Here is a 17,530-nt window from a genome sequence, read left to right on the forward strand (position 1 = left end):
AAGTTTTTAGTATTAACAGCCTGTCCCAATTGAATAGGAGACTGAGCTCCTCCCATCAAAGAAGGAATGTTAGTATAAAGTGGAATAACCTCATTCTCCCAAGTTACCCGTTGAAAGGAAGGAGGGTTAGGTAAATAAGCCCAATAAGAAGTACCCGGTTTGTCACATTTTGCCTGACAAGCTAAAATGGCAAGTATAGCAACAAAAAGAGTAAAAGGAGAAGGTTGAAGTCCTTGGTTGAGAACCAGTCTCTCAGCTTCATTCGTCAGTTTCTTTATTTGGCCCCATGCTGGTGGACTACTGTCTTGAGTCGCTTGGGTCAGTCTGTGCCGTGGCATCGGGGTTGGTCTCAGCGGTTGCCAGTCATCTTGAAGGTGAAGTTCTCTCATGCGATATGTCAGTGGTCCTCCTCGGCTCTCCTCCGATAGACGTCTCTTGTGTTGAGTCGATGTGTGGAAAGATGGAGGAGGTGGTGGCGGGTTGAACATGTCTAATGAGTCTGTCCAGAATCCACAAAGGAGAATATGAATCCTGTGGGAAAACACAAGCATATCCTCTCCCACAAGTTAGTAAAACATCAGGCCCTTTCCATGTTCCTGTAAGAAGATCCTTCCATTTTACCAATGGTTTAGGAGCATCAAGATCAGGGTTCCAGTGACGCTGCGTGGCAGAAATGCCCGCAGTATCCACATTAAAATTATTAATAACAAACATGGCATGGCTCAAAATATGATGAGGGGAGCTATACTTAAGCTCTCCTTCTTGCAGTTTGGTAGTTTGATGTTTTAAAGTCTGATGGGCTCTTTCTACAATAGCTTGTCCCTGAGGATTATAAGGAATTCCTGTAGTATGTTTAATGCTGAAGGTGTTGGAGAATTGCTTAAAAGCTTTTGAAGTATAGGTAGGTGCATTATCAGTTTTTAAATGAAGTGGCATACCTAAATAAGAAAAACAATAGAACAGGTGCTGAATGACATCTTTGTGGGCTTCTCCAATTCTGGCTGAGGCTAGAGTTACATGGGAATAAGTATCTGTAGTAACATGTACATAGGAAAGTTTCCCAAAGCTGGAAATGTGAGTTACATCCATCTGCCATGAATCATTAGTTCGTAGGCCTCAGGGATTAACTCCCATAGATTGTGCACTGACATGCATAGGACAAGTAGGACAATCTCTTACTATCTGACTAGCAGCTTCTCTGGTAATCTGAAATTGATATCATAAGGCAGCAGCATTTTGATGATGAATTTTATGAGCTCTCTGAGCATCCTCTATTGCTGTTCCCAGAACAAACTTCACGTATTTATCAGCCAATGCATTTCCCTCATGTAAGGGCCCTGTCAAATTACTGTGAGCCCTGATGTGACCTATGTAAAAAGGATCTCTTCTTTCATGAATAAAATTTTGTAATTCCAGTAAGTATCTAGGAATAGTAGTTTTATTAATAGCTATTGTAGCAGTTTCTATATGGGGAAAGAGCTTAACCACATATTGAGAATCTGTGTAAAGATTAAAACTTTGTTCAGTTAGTGTGGAAAAAACAAACAGGATTGCCATTATTTCTGCCTTTTGAGCTGAAGTTTCCTGAGTCTCTTGTATATGCGGGTGATAGTCAATAATAGCCACAGCTTTTCCATTGGATGAACCATCAGTAAATACCAGAGATGCATTAGGAATAGGAGATGATTTACATTTCTCTGGAAATATAACAGGATGTTCACGAAGGAATTGTAATATAGGATTTTTTGGCAAATGAAACAGTATTTCGCCTCTAAAATCACTCAGAGCTATTTGCCAATTTTCACTGGATTCTATTAAATCTTGTAATTGGTTTTTGGATCTCCATGCTTCTTCTTCTGTCCTTAGTTATTAAGCTGGCAGTCAAATCAATGTATGCTGTTAATATTTTCTTTCCAGTAGCTGGCATATGTAACCATTCAAGTGACCCCTCCTGCCATAGGCAGCCTGTTGGAGTATATATTGTGGCCAGAATTATTAGAGACCAAGGTAAATTATAGTTGATTCACCTTAAAATCTACTTATTAATGGCTTATTCTACCATATTCAAGGCTTCGGAGGCCTCAGGAGTTAAAGTTCTTTTAGATAAAGGATTAGAGTCTCCCTGTAATAAATCAAATAATGGTTTTAAATCGGCAGTGGGAATCTTAAAAAATGGCCTAATCCAATTAATATCTCCTAATTGTTTTTGGAAATCATTTAAAGTTTGTAAATTGTCCTTTCTAAGTTGCAAAGATTGAGGTGAAACTGTATGTGTGTTTAATATCCGTCCCAAGTATGTATGGATTTTTTCTGGTGCCACCTTTAACCCATGAGACGACAGGGTGGAGGTGGTTTTGATTAACACTTCTTGTAAAAGTGTCCGGTCCAGATGAGCGATTAATATGTCATCCATATAAAGGACCAAATAAAGGTCAGGATAAAGGCCTCTTATTTCTGTTAAAGCTTGATCAACATATTTTTGACATAAGGTAGGACTGTTTTCATACCCTGTGGCAACACCCTCCATTGATATCTTTGATAAGGCTGCTTAAGATTATCTGATGGCAGACTGAAAGCAAAGTGCCTTCTTAAAGGAATGGTGGACTTAAAGGACTTAAGGACTTAAAGGAATGGTGAAGAAAACAATCCTGCAGATCAATAACAATTATGTTATGAGTGGAGGGTACTGCCACAGGAGAAGGGTTGCCTGGTTGAAGAGAACCCATATCCTCCATAGTAGCATTTACTGCCCTTAAGTCTTGTAATAATCTCCATTTTCCTGATTTTTTTTTTAATGACAAAAATAGGTGTGTTCCATGGACTATTGGAGGGTTCTATATGCCCTGCTTCTAACTGTTGCTGTATTAACTCTTTTGCTGCCTGTAACTTTTCTAAGGGTAGAGACCATTGTTCCACCCAAACTGGATTGTCATTTATCCAATTAATGGGATCAGCAGCTCTTTCAGCAATGGCCTCCATTAAAAATTTTGATATCCAAGTCCCTGTCTTTTAACATTAGATATTGTCTGTATAGGTTCTTTAATGTCCTGATTGTGTTTTCCCAGTCCTTTATCTGGATCAAAATGCATCTGTAGCATCTGTGCAGGCACCTTGTCATCTGGACTATATAGCAGCATCCCCATGTGGGATAATATGTCCCGTCCCCATAGCGTTATAGGGATAGTGGGAATTCCACAAGGACAAAAAACTCCAGATTGACCCTCCTCGTTAGCCCATGGCAAAATTTGTGTGCTTTTAGCAATAGAAGGAGCTCTTCCTATACCTATAAGTCCTATAGGAGCAGCTTTAGTGGGCCACTCAGAAGGCCAATCCTTTCCTGCAATACAAGACACATCTGCGCCTGTATCGAGCAAACCTGTAATTTTTTCCCCTTGAATTAATAATTCCTTAAGAGGTCGCCAAGCTGTGACCTCTTGGATCCAAAAAACCAAATCACTAGACCCAAATCACTTTGGACCTCTATCTTGTTGAGAGGCTACTTTTCCTGTCTCATGGTAAGGCAATAATAATAATTGTGCTATTCTTTGTCCTTTCTCTATTTGAACTGTTCTTGTTGGAGGAGAAACGAGTACCTGGAGTTCTCCAGTGTAATCTGAATCAATCACTCCTGGAATAATTGACAGCCCTGTAAGGCCATAGAGCTTTGACCCAAAATGATTCCCACTATGCCTTTGGGCAAAGGTCCTTTTACCCCGGTGAGTATAGGGGTAACAGCCACATCTGGTGTTAATATTGTTGAGGTGGAGGAACATAGGTCCAATCCTGTGCTCCCTGGAGTGACTTTGAAGAGTTCTAAGACGGGACAAAAGGAATGAACAGGTTCAGGGAAAATGCCCCACTTATTGTCTGGGCCTGGGACAGGCCCCTCTGCCCGTTTCCAGAATTCCCTTGATTAAAATCTAACTCTTGTTAGGGTTCAGAGGAGTGCCATCCTTATGAAACATGGACCTACAATATTTGGCCCAGTGAAATCCCTTCTGGCAGCGAAGGCAAAGTGCCTGAGGAAGGCGAGTATTTACATTTTGTCCGGACACTTGAGAAACAAATCTATTCTGGGGACATTGCCGACTAAAATGCCCTGGTTGCTTACATGTAAAGCAATTTACATTAAGACCCTTTAAAGGTTGTTTACCATTTTTATTAGACAATCCTTGCATGAATTGAGAATAAGTTTCTCCTTTCAGGGCTGAAGCAATAGCTACTCCCTGTATAAAAGCAGGACTGACATCTGCACATTGTTTGACATAATTGGTTAAAGAGCCAGTTTTTCGTATAGACCCCAGCAAAGACTGACAAGTAGTATTGGAATTTTCAAATGCAAGCTGCTTTACCAAAATGTTGGCTGCTTCCTCATCTGTTATAACTCTTTTTACTGCCACCATTAGGTGAGAGACAAAATCCTCAGAAGGCTCCTCTGCCCTTTGTTTAACATTCCCTAATGCTGTTGCTTTTTCAGTGGTGACTGGCAAGGCCTTCCAAGCATTGACTGCACAGGAATTTACTTATGCAAGAATATCCTTGTCTAAATACATCTGACACCAGGCAGTATTATACTCTCCTCTTCCTAGCAACATGTCTAAAGTCATAGGGGCATCCTTGGACTTCCTTTTCATAGAAACCTGCCTCTTAGCCAATTCCTCATATTCTGCCCTCCATAACAAGTAATTACCTCCAGACAAACAGGCCTTGGCCACTTGCACCCAATCATAAGGTGCCATCCATCGGTTAGACAGTGTATCCAGAAGAGTTAATGTATAAGGAGCAAGAGGACCATAGTCCTGACATGCAGCCTTTAATTCCTTGAGTATTTTATATGGCAGAGGTTCCCAAGAGATCTCCTCATCAAATTCGCCTCCATACATGACAGGAAAACATTGAGCAAATTCAATATCCCCTGCCTGTTCTGCCTGTCTTAGTGCAGCCAAAAAGCCTGAGGTTCTATGGACCTTCTGTTGTGCCAAGGTCATTGGAAGAGGGGGACGAGGTGGCAAACGTCTAAACAATTTATCACAATGTAAAGGACTAGGGGGAGCCCGAAAAGGTGTAGGAGGCTCTTTATTATTTAGTGGAGCTGCACAAACCCCTATAGGGCTTCCCTCATCATATTTGGCTGCAGCATCCTGCAAATCTTGTTCCTCCTCAGGTGTAAGCTTATCGTCATCAGGCAGGGCCGAAGCCAGCATTGCCTGAGACTTAGCAGGAGAAAGCAAAGGAGTACCTTCCCCTAAAGAAAAATTCTCCCATTGGGGGAGTTTTTCAACCTCTTGCCGAGGTTCAAAACATCTTTAATTAAATTCCAAAGAGCAAAGGCATCTACAGTTACCTTTTCTGGTCCATGGAGAGTGTAATACTCCCTAAGCTGATCTCCTACTCTATTCCATGTCTGTAAGTTTACTGTATCTTCTTCAGGAAACCATGGACAGCATTCCTGAATAAAATGTAAAAATTTAGCCAACTGGCTATTAGTAACTTTAATTTTTCTTTTTCCAAGCATATGCAGTAATACTTCAATAGTCTTCTTTCTTTAGACTTAATATGGCCCATAACTTCTCAAATTTTTGTTCTGACTATCCACCCTTCACTTACCTGTCTACGTCTGCAGGGGTCTGCAGCACCCCAGGTGGAGTCCTAGCCCTCCCGAATGCTCCTATCTGATTACCTTTGGGTCCTGTTTGGGGGCCACTTGCTGGAGATGAGCTCCAGCAACCAGGGGTTCCCGAAGCAAGAACAGCGTTGGTGAAAATAAAACTAAAATTAAAAAAACTAAAAATAAAAAACTAAAATAAAAACCTAAAACTAAAATAAAAATGGACACAGACAACAGCAGTGTGTTGAACTGGCTGATTTATTGTAGCAAACGTGGCATTATATTTGCTAGTGATTTCCTTGTAGCATACGTCATCTATGTTTTTCTAACATTACCTAATTTTAAAAACGTTCCTATGTGTAATCAACCTTTAAGAAATAACATGGCGATTTTCCCGTAATGTTCCCACACACCCTTTGATTATTGATTAATTTCTTACATTATTCCATTATGCATCTGCGTTTATCTATAATTATCTATAGTCTATGAAGCATTTGCTTTGCTGTTCGCATGAAACACCTCAAGTGGAACAGTTACAGGGACATGACCTCCTAACCACTTGAAGCCAGAAGAACAATGTGTTTGCCTCGGTCTGAGGTGCCAGAAAGGGGCTGAAAAAGCCCTAGAAACCCATGCCTCCTACATTCTCAGAGAGACAATGCACCTAGGAACCAATGAACCATTCTGTACCTTAACCGACTAGGTTCAGTCATCATCTGGAATGCCTCCGGGGGGCCAGGTGGGGCTATGGGTTGAAGTCACCTGTGCCCAGAGATACACTCCTTAGTTGCCAGAGTGAGGCTTTCAAATCCTTATGTCTCTCCTTTACAGGCCCTCTTTGCTGGCAAATACATGAGGCTATCCTTCCTGTAAGTAGAGGAGTCTCCATAGGGGATGGCAAGGGCTAAACATAAGGCTACACAATTTCTTGCAGAACCTTATTTTCTTTCCTAATGCTTCTTTTCCCAGGGGGCCTGCCGAGGGCCATTCCCCGACAGACAATACCCCAGGTAGTTTTAAGGCCAAATTACTAAAAGCGGGAGTACAAGAAGCTTCAGTGTTGGTGGGCCGCCTTGCAGTCACCAGTCTGTCCACAGCCCGGGCCCTGCCACTCAGGCTGGGATAGCTCGGCTTCCAACATGTTTCACCATTCAGTAGGATGTTTGCTCTCACTATATCAGATTAAGGAAGTTATCTTCTGTTTTTAGTTTGAGATGTTTTATATTAAATGAATTTCAAATTTGATCAAATGTGTTTTTTTGCATAATTGAAATAATGATACTTCTTTTCTACCTGTGTTTGATCAATGTTGTAAGTCACATTGACTGATATTTACATGTTAAACCGACTTCGTATTTCTGGAATAACTTCAACTTGATTGCAATTTATTATACATTTTAGGTATCACTGGGTTTCATACACTATTTTGTTCAGGATTTTTGCATTCATGCTTCTGAGAAAGAATGGCACAGTTTTCCTATCTTTTAATGTCATTGTTAAGTTTGTAATCAAAGTTATGTTGGCCTTATAAAACAAGTTGGGAAATATCTATTTTATTGCAAATAAATTTAAAAATTTATATGAAGTTAACAAATTCCTACAAAAGAAACTTAAGGGTGCCAAAAATGACATAATCACCACTATAAGAATTGTTACCTGCCCTTTGAAGTATATCACATTTTGGACTTTGCATAATCTTGAAATACACTTTCCGTTTTACCAACTCACTGAGATTCAGTAATTTATCTCTTGAAACAGCTAATAGAAATATCATCTATAACAAATATAAATGCTGTATAATATTTACTGTCAATTTATATTTTTAAAACAAAACTTAAACATTTGAAAGTATTTATATTAGATATAACTCTTCCCATATGCATCTCTTCTTGCTTTTGATTTGCTTCTAGTATTAGAAATAGAAACTGTGGTTCTCCACCACTGGACAGTGTTGCTGCTGAAACAAGACAAATCTTTCTTCCATTTTGAACAAAGCCTAAACTTTCAGTACTCATGCCATTTTTCTCCTCTTAGCCCCATAATCACAGAAGTCCTGTCAGTTATAAAGAAAAAGTACATACGTTATAGTTATGGTCTTATTGAATCATCATTCTTTAAATGGATGATTTACAGAGGCGCCTGGGTGGCTCAGTCGGTTAAGTGGCCGACTTAGGCTCAGGTCATGATCTCGTGGTCCGTGAGTTCGAGCCCCGCGTCGGGCTCTGTGCTGACAGCTCAGAGCCTGGAGCCTGTTTCAGATTCTGTGTCTCCCTCTCTCTGACCCTCCCCTGTTCATGCTCTGTCTCTCTCTGTCTCAAAAATAAATAAACGTTAAAAAATTTTTTTTTAAATGAGTGATTTACAGAATGTACCTTTGTTCCAAGGACACTCCCACAGACATCATGTTCTAGCTTCAATGCAGCCATGAAGTCTCAATGTCAACTTGGATAAGAATTATTCAAATGCTTTGCAGCCACTGGAATTATCCACCCCATGACAGCACTTTCTCTTCCTGGGTTTATATTTTCCCCCAAAGTTTTATCCTGGTATTTGCATCTATATCCATTTATTTTCAAAATCCTTCAAAACTATCTTAAAACTTATTACAAAACCTTCCAGAAAAACTCTGGCCCACATTAATTTCATTTTTTCTGATAAAATTTCATGTACTTCATAGCAACTAATTATTACTTACTATTCTATTTGTTCCATGTTTATTTCCCCAAGTAGATGACAAAATCCTGAAGTATAGGGTTTATGACTTATACTAATTTTCTATACATTCCAGATTCTTAATAAACACTTATGAGTTGTCTAATTCTTACAACGTGGAACAGGAAGCAAGCACCTCTTCTCTTTTCTTTCTATTGGTTGTTTATTCCTACATAGTATTTGGTTCTTCTTACTACTATTTTCTTCTGTATTTGCAGTAATATTTTGGGTTAGCTTAGCGAACTAACAGAGACTTTTTTAATTACAGCTAAATTGAAGCTCAGTAAAGCCCCTATGACCCAGCTGTAGGAAATTGTTTATATTTATCAAACTCATAAGACATATTTATCTGACCAAGATGTCATTTAGTTAACTTAGAATGGGAGCTACCCTATCCCCTGTGTATAAAATCCATAACTAGGAAATTAGCTTCATATTCTCAAGGAAACTGTACAACCTAGCCAATAGGCCTGTTAGTTAATAAGCAATGTATATGCATCAAAACCAAATATTCTGATGCTTGACTGCCTACTTCCTGTGAGTCCTCTAGAGTTAAATGTAATTTCCTGAGCATTGGTAATTCTAATTGCTAAAATTACAACTTGATTATATAATCTGTTCCTCCAGAGGAAAATTAAAGGGGGATTGACATGCCTTGCCAGCATGAAGTGAAGCCCAACATTAATAAAAAGATTATGAGACCAAATTGCTGTTCAATGAGTTTCAGTCTTCTTGTAAGATGAATTACTAATAGTACTTACAAGAGAAACTGTGGCAGTGTTATAACTAGTGTCTGTGGAATTTTGATATATCATAAAATGAGAGAAATACAAGAACAGAGATAATACAATTTATTTTTTACATGAGTAAAGTTGATATTTAAAATCATGAGTGTGACACCAATTTTAGGTCAAAAAAATCCAGAATAAATTATTAAAAGTATGGCTTGGGCAAATCTAAAAATTGGAAACAATTGTTACTTGAAGCCTGTGAGTTGTCAGATTCACTTTATATCCCCTTTAGATTAGAAGATTAGGGCAGTGTGGTGATCAAGATGGACGAGTAGCATGGAAACCCTCAGCTTGCCTTGTGCCTGAAACGCAGCTAGATGAGCACCATTTTGCATACCTTGGAAACCATTTTGCATACCTTGGAAATTGATCCGAGGATTAACACAACAATCTGCATAACTTGAGCCACAGAACTCAGAAGATACATGGTGCAGAGAAGTGAACAGGTGGAGAGGAAAGCCATGGAGGATAAGGAATGTTTCTGCAGAGAAAGGACAGAGGGGGAGAGTGCAGGAAAAACACTCGCCTGAAAGTATCTGGAGAGAAAGAGTGAAAGCACTTGCAGGGGACCGAACAAGAAATCTGTTCCCCCAAATCACTGATGGGAAGAAAGGAGAGGGTTTCAATACCACCAGGATTCTATAAACAGTGGAGCACAGAGTCTGAAGTTCCAGAGCCCAGTGCCTGGCAGTGCTCTGATGAGACAGTAGGGTGAATCCCCTGGAGCAGGCAACAGGGTCTGAGTGGTCCGCTTGCCACATGGGGAGAAGTGGTTCCCCTGCTTGGAGTTCATTTGGTAGAAGCCATATGGCCTCCCCACAGGTAAAGGTCCCAGTGGACCCCAGAGAACAGCCATGTTTGCTGATATTGGGACAGAAACATCGGAGTGTGGTGAAATCTGGCACCAGCTGTGTATTGTGATTTGCCATAATCTCTGAACCTCTGCCACTATACAACTTCACCAACGTTTTCTGGGGCAAGCTAGCACCCTGCCTTTGCTCAGCAAGACCCTCCCCTCCCTTCAGGAGTCTCTGAAGTATGGGGTTTTGAAACACAACCCCATCATAGATAGAACTCTGGAGGGAGGTGCCACCTGCCAGGCTCACGGCTTGGACACACAGGGTATAGGCAGGGAGTGGATGGAGGCGTGAGACAAAGGAGGGGAGGGGTAGTGGGGGAGTGATTGGGGGTCGTGAGAGCACAAAGTTCCCATACCAGAGATTGGAGAGCCGGGTGAAACCAACCCCACCTCTCCTGCGCATCCACATGCATGCATAAGCGCATGCTCACCACACCTATCCACCCCAGTAAGCTAAGCAGGGCCAACTAATGTAGAACAGAGCCATTACACCAAGCCCCACCCAACTGTGCCCTCCAAGCACATCCCTTAAAAGAACAGCACAAGTCCCTCCACCTGCTTAGTGTACGGACAGACTATAGAGTGCTTCATAGTTTTAGTTCTAGGGGAAACTGGATGTAACTTCATTTGGGTTTCATTCTGTTTTCTGGTTCATTTCTAGTTTTGTTTTTTTTTTGGCTTCCATTTTTGTTAAAATTGGTTTCTTTTCTTTTTTTTCCTTTTTTTTTCTTGGATACAGAAAGAGAAAATTTTATTTTTCTTTTCTTTTTTTTAATTTTTAATTTTAAAATTTAAAAATTTTTTCACTTTTTAATTTCTTAATTTTTTATTCTATTTCATTTTCTTTATTTCTTTATTTCATTTTATTCTATTTTATTATATAAAATCTTTCTTAATTTTTAATTCTTCTCCAAACATCATCTTCATGTTCTAACTGGAACCTGACAACTCCAGCATAAAGGTTTCTTTGCCACCATTTCAGGTGGTGGCTATTCTTTCTCTCCTACCCCTTTTACCATTGTCCATATAGGTAGAAAGGATATTTCCTTGCTCCTCATTGCCAATTCCAAACAGTATCCCTCCCTGCTCCCCAAAATCAAATTGTATGCTACAATTTGCATGGGATATATTTTGGATTCCTATGGAAGGTATGGTAGGCTGAATAGTGGCCACCAATAGACATCAGGTCCTAATCCATGGAACCTAGAAATGTTACCTTATCAAGAAAAAGTGTATTTGTAGATGTAAGTTAAGGACCCTGACATGGGGAGATCATCCTTGATAAGTTAAGGGGACTGTGAATCTAACTGCAAGTGTTCTTATAAGAGAGAGGCAGAAGGAAATTGGACACACAGAAGAGGAGAAAGGCATGTGAAGATGGAGACAGAGATGTGACCACAAACCAAGGTGTGTGGTAGCCACAAGAAACTAGAAAAAAAAGGGAGTGGATTCTGCCCTAGAGCCTCTGAAGGAAGTCTACTGTGGCTTTTAGCATTAAGAGTGAGGGACAAAGGCCTGAAATAAAACTGAGATATAGTCAGGGGCCAGATCCTGTTAGGCTTGATAGGCCATGTTAAGGATTTGTTCATTCTGAAACCAAGGTACTGTTATTGGCTATTTTCAAGTGGGGAATGATCCAATCAATTTTGTGTTTTAGAGAGATCACCTTGCCTAGAGAAGGGCTGTTGTGTGGAAGCCAGTAAGAGAGGATGTAGAGAACTGTGTTACAAAGTATTTATAGAAGTCCAGGTTGGTCACTTGGTCATGAGGGCACAGCCCTCATGAATGGTATTAATGCCTTTTTATAAAAAAGACACTGAAGACCTCCCTTGTCCCTTCTACCATGTGATGACATAATGAGAAGATGGCAGTCATTGAACCAGCAAGTAAGTTCCCACCAGGTACCAAATCTGCTGGCACCTTGATCTTGGGCTCCCTAGCCCCCAGAGCTGTGAGAAATAAATATCTATTGTTATAGACTATCCAGTCTATGATATTTTGGTATAGCAGCCCAAAGGGTCTGCAACAATTGGCCAATGAGTGAGGAGGAAGTTGTTTTAAAAGCCCTAGTATCTTTGCTTCAATCTAGGACATGTCAGAGAAGCCAGGACATGTCTAAATGGATATGTCAGCTTCAGAACTCTGTGTGGCATTGATTGAAACCTTGTTGCAACTTTTCCCTCTTCCCAGTACTGTATCTCACTGTCTTAGAGACACTATTTCAGTGAGCAGTGTCCAATAAACACATATACATAAATCTCTGTCAGAGAGTCTGTTTTCTGGGAACTTATGAGACAGAATCTCTAGCTTTTAAAAGAATTTAACTTATTTATATTTTTTATAATTATGTGTTTAAGGTTGTTTCTGCCAATTTTATGGTTTTGCTATGCTTAATTTGCTTTAATTATTTATGCTTTATAATGGATTGAGCATATTTATCTTTTATCATTTCTTAGGTAGTTTAGAAATTACACCTTATTTCAGGGCACCTGAGTGGCTTAGTTCGTTAAGCGTCTGACTTCAGGTTATGATCTCACCATTCGTGAGTTTAAGCCTCTCGTCGAGTTCTGTGCTGACAGCTCAGAGCTTGGAGTCTGCTTCGGATTCTGTGTCTTCCTCTCTCTGCTCCTCCCCCACTCATGCTCACTCTCTCTGTCTCTCTCTCTCTCTCTTAAAAATAAATAAACATTAAAATTTTTTTCAATTACATCTTATTTCAATTTATAAAATGATAGCCTTCTAGGTTTCTAGCAAAAATTTAAACATATTTTTCTATCATTCTCTAGACTGAGTAGTATCTATCAGGGAAGAATTTTGGCAACCTTTGTCAACTAAAATAATATGAGATTTTAATTTCAGAATTGTTTTTTGTTTGCATGTTATACAAGAAAATTATTGCAAGTTAACCAAGTCTTCCTGGTACCTTTTAATAATCTCTCTTTCTTGATCCAAGGTAGTTTTTGTAGTGTTCATTAAAAACAACAAAAATCTATTATTTTTTTTACCACTTGAATGCCAAATTTTGAGCTCTACTCACACCAAGGTAAATTTTACAAGGTAAATGTAAATAAAAATAAAATGATAAAAATAATAAAAAAAGAATGTAGAAAACTTTATACATTCTTCAATGTAAAAGACTTGCTAAGCAAAACACAAAGCCTAAAAATGATAAAGGAAGGGGTGCCTGGGTGGCTTCATTGGTTAAGCATCTAACTCTTGATTTTGGCTGAGGTCATCATCTCATGGTTCATAAGATAGAGCCCCAAGTTTGTGAGATCAAGACCCACGTTGTCAGTGTAGAACCTGCTTGGAATTCTCTCTCTCCTCTCTCTCTCTGCCCCCCCCCCACTCACTCATGCTGTCTCTCACTCTCTCTCTCTCTCTCTCTCAAAATAAATAAATAAACATTTAAAAAAAAAAGTGTCAAACTGAGTTTGACAACCTAAAAAATGCAATATGGTAAATTTAAAAAGTTAAAAGAAGTGACAGACTGGGAAAAAAAGACTTACTGCATATGTAAAAGAAAAAGGATTACTTCTATAATATATAAAGAGACCTAGAACATCAATATGAAGCAGGCAAATAACCCAGTAGAAAAAAACAAAAACAAACAGTAAGCACTATAAACAGACAATTCACAGAAGCACATTGAACAGTAAATCTTGGGAGAATTATTTTGCCTTAATTGAGTTGAAAAAGCTTAATAGTTAATGAAGTGCAAATTAGAACAATTAGGAGATTATTTTTATTTATCAGATGGGGTATTGAAAATGTCAGGTTGAAGAGGATGCAAGGAAAGTAGTATTATCATGCATTTTTAGGTTGTTAAAATCTATCTACAAGATTATTTTACAGTATATATCAAAACCCAGCAGTAACATTTCTAGGTATCAATCCTACATAAATATGTTCAAATAGCCATAAAAAATGTATTACAAGTATCGTGGCAGAGACTAATAGCTACCCAGGAAATTGGTTTTGTTTTTCTAGCTGCGTGCTTTCCAGCCACTGTTGTACTTAGGTATGAATGTGTGACCGATCCACTCTCCAGTGGTATGGGAGTGGAACTGTTGTGTACTCCACTTGTGTAGGGCTTTTAGGAAAAGCAAGTGTGCCTCCTCCATGATCACTTTCTTGCTCTGCAGACTAAATACAAAGAATGAAGTGTCCCTAATGGATGGTAGAGCTCCATGGTGGAAGCATCCTAGGTCCCTGAAACACTGGAGAAGACCAGTAGATTATCTGGACCACCTGCCTTGGATAATCATGTGAGCAAGAAATAAAATTCTATTATGCTTGAGCTATTATGCATTTTTGCTCTGCATGTTATAACAGTTTTGTGTTACCTGACAAATACAAGTATGTTCCCTGCAGTGTTCTCTTAATTAGAGGAAACGAGAAAGAGCTAAAGTGTCCATCAATATAGAAGTGGTTAAATAAATTATAGTTAATCTAAACTAATGTTTCAGCAGATAAAAGAATGAAATTGCTGAAAACTGAAATTTTCATGTTGGATATCTAACCTTATTGATCATTGATTAACAAATTATTTTTAAAGTGCCGTTTTTAATAAGAATGAAAAAGAGATAAAGCAATTGTCAAGAAAATACATAATGAAACATTATTTTTAAGAGTTATTTTAATTCTTACCACCATCTCTTGGCCATTACAAAGCAAACATCACACAGATAACCCATTGATCCTCACTGAAGATCCGTTGTACCTATTGTAAGCCAATCTTCTGCATTAAATCTTTAAAAAACTAGCCACATGGGGCACCTGGGTGGCTCCGTTGGTTAAGCATTCAACTTCAGCTCAGGTCATGATCTCGCAGTTCATGAACTGGAGCCCTGCACCTGGCTCTGCGCTCAGAGTGTGGAGCCTGCTTGGGATTCTCTCTCTCTCCCTCTCTCTTTGCCCCTCTCCCACTTGTGCTTTCTCTTTCTCAAAATAAATAAATAAACTTAAAATAATAAAAATAAATAAAAATAAAAAACTGCCATACAATTTTCATCTACTCAAGAAAAACCATCCCTTCATTCGGGAAAGATGATAACAACAAAGGCCTAAAAGACACCGTGCCAATTATTTTATTTTTTTTTAATTATAGCAATTACTAGTCTATTTCTTAACCTAAGTTACATAAGAAAACTAGTAAGCCTTTTGCCAGCTTTATGATCCAGGAATGTCTTTCTCAAAGACCTGAGAAGCTTATCTTTGAGATGTAAATACCCTAAGAGATGACACCCCCATCTGCCAGTTTCTCTGGGAAGGTAGGAGCCTAACTTCCATCTTGCTCCTATTTGCAAAACAAGCTCCTGTCACAATGATATGCAAAGTTTCATTTTTCTCCGGATAAAGCCAATTAGCCAACACAGATGGTCACCCCAATTACAAGGTAAAGTTAGGATGAACCATGTTTGACAAACTGAATTCTAGAATCTGCTTCTTATTGTCAAGCCCTAGTATCCTTCTCTCCATTTTCTACCAATGCTGTCTTCTCTGCCCAATTTTTAGGCAGCAGTTTTACCCTCCTCCATACTCTCTTCAGATATGAGTTTCACAATACATATTTATAGATAGATGCTGCTGGAAACACCACATCTCAGCAAATAATATATTTCCTATTTAAATTCTGGAAGTTTTGGGTACATTATTCCCATGTTTAGTATGGTTTAGAAACCTAAAGAAATAGAAATTATATCAGAAAAATAATATATTCTAGTGCTGATAAAGGCATCATTGCCGTGCTAGCTTTCTGCTACAAGTTGTTTCTTTGAAGATGTTGTGTGAATTTCTTGAATGTCACAAAATGTAATTATTAAAGTCTATATGCTTACATAAAAAGCTATTAATTACAATAATAGTTCTATTATTAATAAAGTGCCTTATTGTATTAGAATATATGACTGGCCCTGCAAAGTTTCTAAGTGGCCGGTAGGACAGGAGGACAATGCAGCAGAGGCGGTGGTAAATGTAGAATTTGTGCACCAAAGGAGGTTAGATGTATGTTTGCATAGAGGATTATGTAAGATTGGGAAAAAAAATGGGAAGGTACAAACATTTTGGTGCTGTGCTAACTGGAGTCAATACAGTTTTTTGTGTGTGATCTATTTGCTTCCCCACCTCTAGAGGCTGGGTTGCTGCAGGACTGATTTTACTGCCTTGAAGACCTTTTACAACGTTTGTGGCTATTGGGGTTCTACCCTGTATCTTGTTCCCATTCTCTCTTGCATGATGTAGCTACCAGATAGGATGACAATTTATATCAAGAAAAAAAAAAAAGACAGGTAACCTATGTGTTCCTCCAGGTAATGCATGCATGTTTTAATAGTAAAATATAAGAACTGATATTAGTGAGTCATTCTTTAAAAAAAAAATCAGTTTGAAAGACAATTGAGGAAAGATTTTTCAAAACCTCTTCAGTATATCACATTGATTTCTGCCAAATCTGCTTTTAATCCTATGTTCATCAAAGAGTGATCCATTAGCAAATGTTTGTTTAAAATACACATTCTAGGCTCTCCCAACCCAACTGTATATGCATGTAGGGATGGAACCCAAGATAAATTGTTGACAAATATCCCTGGTAAGTTTATAGACACCAAAGTCTGAAAAACATTGCTCTAAGAATATTCATATGAGTTATAACAAAAAGAAACCCTAGGAGCTAAAGAAGTTACTGTATTTCCTTTAAAATTTTAACGAGTTTTAATCCTGAAAGGATGAGACCAGTAGTTTTAGGCATGTACTGAAAGTATTAAAAGAAATTATTAATATACCCTCCAGCACCCAACTGCCAGTTTTTTTTAATAACTCAAATAAGACCTTAGGTTAACTAATAATACTGTAGTAATGTTAATTTCCTGTTCTTGATAATTGTACTATGGTTAATGTTTGCATGAGACATGGTGGGGCGAGTAATATAAGGGAACATTGTTTACGATTTTTGCAACTTTCTAGAAGTCAAAAATTAATTTGAAATAAAATGTTTTTTTAAGCCACTAAATCTTTTGAATAATCCTTAATAAATGTCACTGCAGAAATAATAAAATAAGCCCAGTATTTTGAACTACTATGGCTGTATTGTCAACCTTAAAAATAAAATGGCTGGTTATTTTACCAGCAAAATGAGTTCATTAGGAAATAGTAGAGGAACTGCACTTGTGGACAAGCAAACTATGGTACACATTGGGCAAGTCTAAAGAGAAAAAGGGGAAGGCTTTGCTAGGTTCTACCATATCTAGTTCAGTGTGTAATTAACTATGGTAATAGTTCTCTTCCTAGAGCAAATCCTCCTTCTAAATTTTTAGGCAGTTGAGGGGGGAAGTAAAGAGCTCTTCCTGAATCTAATGGGTTTTAACTGCTTTTTAATTCAAAATAATCATCATGACAATGTGGCCCATCTTGTGGCCACCTGCCACATGTTTCTTTTTACTTTTTTAAGTGTGTCCACTAGAAAATTAAAATACATGTGTAGCTTACATTATATTTCTGTTAGAAAGCACTGATCTAGAGATGACAATCACTTTTATTATTTTGGCTTATTTTTGGCTTATT

This window comes from Panthera onca, chromosome B1 (genome assembly GCF_046562875.1).
Source record: "Panthera onca isolate mPanOnc1 chromosome B1, mPanOnc1 haplotype 2, whole genome shotgun sequence".
Classification (NCBI taxonomy): domain Eukaryota; kingdom Metazoa; phylum Chordata; class Mammalia; order Carnivora; family Felidae; genus Panthera; species Panthera onca.